Source organism: Ochotona curzoniae, unplaced genomic scaffold (assembly GCF_017591425.1).
Source record: "Ochotona curzoniae isolate NIBS_2020 unplaced genomic scaffold, NIBS_Ocur_1.0 contig_3255, whole genome shotgun sequence".
NCBI classification, from domain to species: domain Eukaryota; kingdom Metazoa; phylum Chordata; class Mammalia; order Lagomorpha; family Ochotonidae; genus Ochotona; species Ochotona curzoniae.
Genome location: NW_024465777.1, coordinates 2,143,305 through 2,152,693, shown reverse-complemented (window position 1 = coordinate 2,152,693; position 9,389 = coordinate 2,143,305).

Here is a 9,389-nt window from a genome sequence, read left to right as displayed (position 1 = left end):
TTGGGAAGGGAAGGAGCAGGGGCCTGTACCCAGGCATTCCTGTAAGAAACACCAGCATTCCAGGCAGCAGCGGAGCCCACCCAACACTTCCACAGGGAGCCTGTTAGATCATGGAAGGCTGAACAAGAGGGTCTTGAACTTGACACCGGAAGTCAGTTTAAACAACAGCCACGATAAATCCAGGTCCACATGGGGGTCTTAGTTTAACACCCACAAGGGGCAGAAAGGGCAGCATTCACCCAGCCTTGCATTGTGTCTGGACCTATCACCCTCCCTCGAAGATCCTGGTCTTGGGAAATGCTTGCAGCTTGACGATCCCACCACTGTACTGAGTTTCCCAGCTAACTCACGCACTGTTGGTGGCAATGTTCAGTTTAGCAGATCCTCAGAAAGATAGAAATCAAACTTGGGGCTTGACAAGTAGCACGTTAACCTGCTGCTTCTTGCAACAGCAGCCAGCAGGAGTGTTGATTCAAGTCCTAGCTGTCCCATGTCTAATCCGGCTTCCTGCTAATGCCCCTGAGAGGGCAGGCGATGCTGACCCAAGGATTTAGACCCCTGATACTCAAGTGGGAGATTTGTATAGTTTCTGGTTCCTGGCTTCAGCCTGGCCCAGCCTCAGCCACTGCAGACATTTGAGGAGTAAACCAGCAGATGGAAGATCTCTCTCTCTCTCTGCTAATAAATAATTAGGTAAATATTCAAAACAACATATTGTGCTAAAGGTTTCATCTATAAGGTGCTGGTGAAACCATGGCCCCTGAATTAGCAGGGAGCTGCACTAGGAGTGGAGGCAGGACTCAGCCCTAGATACTAGGACATGGAATGTGGGTATCACAAACATGGCTGTGCCAGTGGCCACCCCATGGCTAATTAAATTTTTAACAAAAGCGACAAGAAAACCCCATGGGTGGCAGGGACCCAATTACTTGAGCTGTGTACTTCAAGTGAAGTGTAATGTGTGTTTTGGAGCTATGGTGTACTAGGTGAAAACTCTGCCTGCGATGCTGGCTTTCCGCATGGGCACTGGTTTGAGTCCTGGCTATTCCACTTCTGATTCAGCTCCCTGCTAGTGTGCCTAGGAAGACACTGAAAGATGATCCAAGTCCTTGGGCCCCTGCATCCATGTGTAGACCCAAAAGAGGCTCCATAAAAATAAATAAATAATAAATAAATAAAAGAGGTTCCAGTTTTGGGCTTTGGATTCACTCAGCTCCAGCTGTTGTGGCCATCGGGGAGTAAACCAGCCAATTGAATATCTTTCTTTGTGCCTCTATTTCTCTCTGTAAAATCTGTCTTTCCAATAATAATAAAATTATTTGAAAGAGTTACACAGAAAGGAAGAGAGAGATTTTCCATCTACTGGTTCATTTCCCGAATGGCCGCAATGACTGCGGCAGAGCCACGAGCTCGCACAGATGCAGGAGCCCAAGCACTCGCCATCTGCTGCTTTCTACACCAGCAGGGAGCTGGACTAGAAATGCAACAGCCGGTTCTCAGTGCCCACGTGGGATGCTAGTGTTGGCAACAAGTTCACTAGCTATGCCACAACACTGGCCTGAGGATAAAGTGTTTGTGAACTTGAATTAGGCACTAGCTTCTTAAGAGACATCAGAAACACAGCAATAAAAGAAAAGACAAATAAATTAAACTTCATTAAAATGAAGAAACTTCTTCATGCCAAAAAAAAAAAAAAAAAAACAAAACATCAAGAAAGTGAAAAGCAGGGTGAGCGTCTGGCCTATCGGTTAGGACCCTGCCTGGGACACACCCCATACTGGACATATCCATACTTGAACCCGTGTCCGGCTCTGTTGCTGAATCAAGCCTGTTGCTGCTCGTCCTGTGGACAGGCAGGTGAGGGCTCAGTATTAGGGTCTCTGCTCCCAACCTGGGGTCCTGGCTGAGGCCCTGTCTCGCAGTGTCTACCCAGTGCAGTCCTTATTACTGCAGGCATTTGCGGACCAAGCCAGCAAGAAGGAGGTTGTCCTCTTTCTGTTTGCCTCCCAAATAATGTAAATAAGTAAAAAAAAAAATCCATATTATTATTTCTGATTTCATTTTCTTTTTTAAAAGTTATTTCTTTTATTAGAAAGACAGAATTACAGAGGGGGAGTGCCTATCTGCTGATCCAGTCCCCCAGATGGCTAAAATGTCCAGGGCTGGGCCAGGCTGAAGCCAGGAGCCAGGATTCCAGAGTCAGGAGCTTCATCCGGGTATCCCATGTGGGTGCAGGGGCCCAAGCGCATTTATCTGCTTTGCCAAGAACATTATCAGGGAGCTGGATGGGAAGTAGAGCAATCAGGACTCCAACCAGTGCCCACATAGGATGCTCACATCACAAGGGCCGATTTATCGTGCCATGCCATAATGCCAGTCGCATCTCCACGTACGTTTTCCGAGGTAAAAGTGAACAAAGAATTTGAACAGAAAATTCTTGAAAGAACATATACAAATGAATGCAAACCAAAAGTATGTCTATTAACTTAAAAAATAATAATAATAATAAGTAGCACGTGCTGACGAGGCTGTGGAGAAAATGGGAGCTGGGAACTCATCCCGGGACTCCCGTGTGGTTGGCACAGCCCAGTTACCGAGTCAGTTATCACCAGCAGCCTCCCCCAGGGTCTGCGCTGGCAAGGAGCTGGTGTCCAAAGTCAGGGCTGGTCAATGAACCCAGGAACTCTGACGTGGGCTGTGTGCCTCTTGCTTTTTTTTTTTTTTTTTTTTTTTTTTTGAAGATTTATTTATTCTTACTGGAAGGCAGATTTACAAAGAGAAGGAGAGACAGACAGATCTTACATTTGTACATTTGCTGTTTCACTCTATGTGGACACAATGGCTGGAGCTGAGCCAATCTGCAGCCAGGAGCTAGGAGCTTCTTCTGGGTCTCTCACACGGATGCAGGGTGCTAAAGCTTAGGGCCGTCCTCGACTGGTTTCCCAGGCCACAAGCAGGGAGCTGGATGGGAAGTGGGGCAGCCCGGAACAAGAACTGGCACCAATATGGGATCCTGGTGCATGCATGCAAGGTGAGGACCTTAGCCACTAGGCTATTGCGCCAGGCCCCTGTGTGCCCCCTTAACCTCTGCCCCTAAACAGATTCACAGTAATGGTTGTGGTTGATAACATTTCTATAGGTCATTGCATTATACACCAGACACAGGTGAAGCTTGTTTGAATTTTATGATATGGAAAACGTACTTCCAAGATGTTAAAAAAAAAAAATCCCAGATTTTGTGCAGTTGCAGAGGTAGCTGCTGCCTGCGACTGGCATCCCAAATGACTTCTGTGACCGGCATTCCATGCCAGTTCATGTCCTGGCTGCCCCACTTCCCATCCAGCTCTCTGATACATGCCTGGGAAGAGAAGCAAAAGAGGCACCCACATGGGAGACCAGGAGGAGGCTTCTGGATTCAACCTAGCTCAGCTCTGGTCATTACAGCCACACGGAGAGTGTCCAGTTGATGGAGGGTCTCTCTCTCTCTGATTTTCAAATAAATAACTAAATGCTAAAATTAAAAAGAATTATAGAGGCAGACATTTTTTAAAAAAAGTTTCCAGGTGTTGCAGCCAAAGAGAGGCGGAGCTATTAACACACGTGAAAGGGACACTACTACGGACAACAGTGGATTTACCTCAGTTGCCACAAAAAGAAACCCAAGTCATTTACTAACTTGAATTGGCATTTAGAACCGTCTGGCCTCCAATGGGGTCAGAGCCAAATAGTTTTACAGGAAGACTTCAGTAAAACCTTAACCTTGAGCTTCTACATTTTTCAGGGAATGGAAAATAAGGGAAAATCATCCAATTTACATTCAGAGGCCAGACAACCTTGACCACAGACCCAGGCAAGGACAGTGCAAGACAAGGAAATTACAGAGTAAGGCTTTTAACAGGGGGCAGATACCCTCCATAAAAATCAGTCCAATAGAGCTAAAGTCCTTGCCTTGCAAGCCTGGGATCCCATATGGGCACTGGTTCTAATCCCAGCAGCTCCACTTCCCATCCAGCTCCCTCCTTGCAGCCTGGAAAAACAGTCAAGGATGGCGCAGTGTTTTGGGACCCTGCACCCATGTGGGCGACCCGGGAGAGGCTCCTGGCTCCTGGTTTCAGATTGGCGCAGCTCTGGCCATTGCAGCCACTTGGGGAGTGATTCATCAGATGGAAGACCTTCTCTGTCTCTCCTCCTCTCTGTATATCTGACTTTCCAAAAAAAAGTAAACAAAAGAAAAATATCAGTCCAATAGAGTCTTGTAAAAGATGAAACCCCCGCCTAGCTGGATGAATCCAGGAATACAAGGATGTTAGCAGCACTTTCACTGTAAAATTCCAAGCTTTCCCAGGTGTGCAACAGACATGCTACTTTGGGGAAGCTGGCCAGGAATCTGAGTGCTCATTAAAAACACGGGGTGTCTGCTAACACCCAGGCAGATCAGAAATGCTGAGCCCCGGAAGGGGCACGAAAGGAGTTATGCACCTACCTGCCTCCATTCAGCAAGCACAGGGAAAATCCAGGTGCCCAACCCTGCAAAGGGAAAACCCCCGGAGAAGCTGACATTCCCCAGCGGGACGTAGTCAGCTACTGCAAGTGTCAGCCTGCACCATGAGCCTTCAGCAACAGGAGCGCAGCACCACATCTGCAAGCCAGCCGCATGCTGATGACACTGGCAAAAGCAGGGAGACACACGCCAGCCAACAGTCCCCGTCGGCCCAGGGCTGTGCAATGGCCCCTCCCACAGGGCTGAGCCAAGGCCGTGGACCCAAGGTCATGGCGCTGCTCCGTGTGTGCCGGTGGTGCTCGCTTGCGTTAAGGGTTTGCTTCGTCTTTCCGTGGCCAGCCATGGTGTGTGTCAGCCTGCTCGGTCCCCGGCAGGCTCCCCGTGCATTTCTGTCACCCAGCACTGGGATCTTCCTCGTCCTGCTTCTTTGCATTTGTCCCTTTGAGCCTTCCATCAGAGGGAAGTTTGGGACGCTCAAGTGACTTAAAACCGTAAAAAGGACCCAAAGGCTCTTCATTCATTGGCATCCCAGTTTTTAACCTGTGCTGTGTGCCCGTGTCTATGAGCTGCTGGGGAAGCCCTGGCTGTCAACTTCAGGGCCTTGATGGCCGATGGCTGGGGACGGTCACCGAAAGAGGCACTCTCAAGCCCTGGTGCCAGGCTGGCTGTGACATCAGAATCGTCTGCAGAGCTTGTCTGGGGACAGGTTGTTGGGCTTGCCTTGACCGCAGTTCACGGCTCAGTGGGTCGCAGTGCACCTGCAGGGCTGTGTTTCTAAGTCGCTCCCAAGGGATGGGTGCTGCTCAGGCGGGCCAGGCTGACACAGCCACAGCACTAGCCACCCAGTTCCCAGACATGGCACAGCGTAAGACAGAAAAGCCCTGCCAGGAAGGAGCCTAAGTCTTGTGAGTGTTTATTGTGTTTATTGTGTTCTCTTTATTTTCATTCCTTCTTCTTCTTCTTCTTTTTTTTTTAATTAATTACATTGCATTATGTGACACAGTTCCATAGGCTCTGGAATTCCACCACTCATTCCTTCTTTTAAAGTCACAGAGCTGGGGCTGGTGTGGTGGCTCAACAGGCTAATCTTCCTTCCTGCGGCTCCAGCATCCCTTATGAGTACTAGTTCCTGTCCCAGCTGCCCCATTTCTGATCCAGCTCCCAATATGGGACCTGGAAAAGCAGTGAAGGATGAAGCCCAAGTCCTTGGGACCCAGTACCTATGTGGGAGACTTGGAAGAAACTCCTGGTTCCTGGGTTTGAATTAGCTCAGCTCTAGCTTTTGTAGCCATTATGGGAGTGAACCAGCAAATGGAAGACCTCTCTACCTTTATTTTTCTCTGTAAATCTGTCTATCCAATAGAAATAAATAAATTTTTAAGGAAAAAAAGGTACAGAAATGGAGCAAAAGAGACAGAGAGACAGATCCATTTGCTGGTTCACCTCTCTGGTAGCCAAAGCCAAGGGCTGGAAACGCTTGTGTTTCTCATTTGTGAGGCAGAGGGCCTAATACTTGGGCCATCTTCTGCTGTCTTCCCAGGCATGTTAGCAGAAAGCTGAATTAGAAGCAGAGTAGGAACCCAAATCCAAACACTCTGATAAGGAATTGCACACCCAAGTGGAGTCTAAATCAATGTGCAAAGCACCGGGGCCCTAGCCACCTTTGATAGGCATTCAGTCACTGGCTCTACCATTTGTTTAACAAAGTAGGAGCTGGCATGCATGACATCATTTAATAATAATTAAAAATAAACTTTTAGTTGTATTTATTTGAAAGGCAGAGAGAGAGAGAGAGAATTTTCCATCTGCTGGCTCACTCTGCACATCTCTGCAACAACTGGTGCTGGGCTGGGCCAAATCCGGGAGCCAGGAGCTGCACTAGGAATTCCATCCAGATCTCCCACATCCAGCACTTGGGCTGTCATCAGCTGCCTCCCAGGCACAGGGGCAGAAAGTGAGATCAGAAACACCATGGTGGCGGTGGGGACTTGAACCCGGAACTCCACCAAGGGGAGCAGGTGTCACGACACCCAGGAAAGCCCCCTGAAGCAGGTTATTAGGGTATTGTTGACACCAAGTCACGGAGCAAGTGACTGCCCTGGCTGTAGCTCTGGAAGGGACGGCAAGCCTCACGTGAACACATTTAACCAGGTGCCGTGGGTGCTGCCATCTGGCTGCCCTGGCGTCAACCCTATTCATGGAAGGATGGACTCAGGTTGCAGTGCGGATGGTTCCCGGGAGAGGCGTTTACAGAGAGCAGATCTGGAGAAAGCTGCACAGCAGGCAGAGGGAACATCTGGAAAACACAAGAACTCCTGCCAAAGCTCACGAAAAACACACCTTGTCTTTCCACTCCATTTTCTTTTTTTTTTTTTTTTTTAAGATTTATTTTTATTATTTTTTCATTGGAAAGGCGGATATACAGAGAGGAGAGACAGAGAGGAAGATCTTCCGTCCGATGATTCACTCCCCAAGTGAGCGCAACGGGCCGATGTTATGCCAGTCCGAAGCCAGGAGCCTCTTCCGGGTCTCCCACGCGGGTGCAGGTTCCCAAAGCTTTGGGCCGTCCTCGACTGCTTTCCCAGGCCACAGGCAGGGAGCTGGAAGGGAAGCGGGGCTGCCGGGATTAGAACCGGCGCCCATATGGGATCCCGGGCGTGCAAGGTGAGGACCTTTAACCAATTGCGCCACCGCGCCGGGCCCTGCACTCCATTTTCTATGGAAGTAAAACCATGTGGGAAATCCTGATGCACCAGTTCCCAGGTTCTTGCCAGTCCTGGAGTGGTCTCGGCCAGGTGTGGCTAGCAGAATGCCCAGTGATCTATCAGGCTGCAGACCCCTCCCGCAGTGTCCTGCCCCTCTGTCAAAGGGATCACCGAGACCCTAACGGAGTGCACCGGTTCATCCTTGTCAGGGCTGAGATTTTTCTCAGCCGTGGGGACCACTGCCCCCTGGCGGCCACTCTGCCAAAAGCAGAAATTGGAAAAAGAGACCCGTTGAGGACCAGGCCTCATTCTATTTAATACTTTCAGAAACCTGACCCAACAGGTGTAACTGTCCTCCAAAAAGCTCAGAGAGGCACGCTTATTGTCTGAGATCACACTGCTTCTAAGGGATGGACAGGGCCAGGATAAGACAGGCCCTGGGAATGGAAAAGTGGACTGGAACTGGTTACTGACCTCCAAGGCCCATCTCTTGACCAGCCTCCACACTGGCACTGTGGGGGCTCCAGCCTGACTGAAGACATCTGTGGTGTGGGTGCAACACTGGATGCTGAGAAACACAGACACATCCTTAGCCCAGGGGGAGGGTAGTCTGATTAGACACCTGATTGCGGGATCAACAAACGAGGTGTGTACACATGTCCCTTCCTTCCCTGGCAACATGTCCCTTGAGGCAAGCCCCTCTCCAGTTGCTCCTGTCCCCACCACTGCCTCTCAGCCCCTAGACTGAGACCAGTCTAGGAAAAGAAAAATCTTTTCCAAGGTCAAGAGGTGCCTGTCACTCCAGCCTTCACCAGGCAAGCCCCAGAGGCACTGGTGGGATGACTGGCTGTGCCATGCAGCCACCGTGTCCTAGAAACGGCATCATGGCCGCACTGTGGGTTCAGGAGAGGCAGAGGGCGTGCGCTCCACAGTGTCAAGATAATTAGCATTCCTTTGACCCAGACAGGCCTGGCATGGCTCCTTAGCCTATATTTTGTCAGCATTTTCCTTTGGGCTCCAAGTCAGTAATTTCCCCCCCTTAAAACCAGTTCACAAGGTCTAATGGGCACCTTACAGGAAGGCAAAACTGGGGGAGAGGAAGACGAGAGAGGCAGAGATCACACCTCTTATGAAGGTCGCAGCACGACCCTCCACCTGCAGCTCCCCACCAGCAGCCCAGCAGGCTGGCAAGGACGAACATGCTCATAGGTGGCAGGGCCAGGTGCAAGGCCAGGGCCCCATCTAAAACCACACAGCAAGAGGCAGAGCCGGGCCAGGGTGTGGTACACAGGTTGGGCCTGCTCCGGATACTCTGCTTCAGATCCAGCTTCTTGCTGTAGGTAACAGGTGCCACCCATACAGGAGACTCTGATGGAGTTCTGGGCTCCTGGTGTCTCTGCATCGTAGCTCTTTCACACAGATTCCAATAAATACATTTTAAAGATTCATTTATTTTTAATTGAAAGGCATATTTTATAGAGACAGAGAGGGAGGTCTTCCATCTGCTGGCTCACTCCCCAGGTGCCTGCAACAGCCACAGCTGAGCTGATCCAAAGCCAGGAGCTTCTTCTGAGTGTCCATGCAGGTCTAAGGACCCAAAGACTTGAGCCATCCTTCTTTGCTTTCCCAGGCCATAAGCAGAGAGCTGGATTGGAAGTGGAACAGCCGGGACTAGAACCAGCACCCCTATAGGCTGCTGGTACGACAAACGGAGGATTAGCTTGTTACACCACAGTGCTGGCCCCAAATGCATTTTTCAAACAGGAAGAAAGGCTTATCAGAAAGAGCAGAGGCAAAAAAGGCAGAAGGTGCCTGTTATCCAGCAGGGGTAGAAGCCAGTTCATTAACTGCGTTGCATGTGGGGCGGAGAGGCTTGGCCCCTGTCCTGGGGGCAGGGAGGAGCCATGGCGGGGTCATGAGCACAGGTGTACTCCTGGCTAAAGACCCTGCTTACCACTGCCCACCACTGCCGTTTTCTTGTCTGCTCTGGCAGGCAGCAAACCAGGCGCCTCTCTGGGGCGACCACAGCCCAACCCCAGGGACTGGGGTTTCTGCGACACGCCAAGGGACCTGGCGTGACCCCAACCTAACCCCAGAGACTGTGAGTATTTCTGTGACACGCCGAGGGAGAGCTGGGAGAACAGACAGAAGTGAGATTACAAACGAGGGGTGACTGTCAGGGG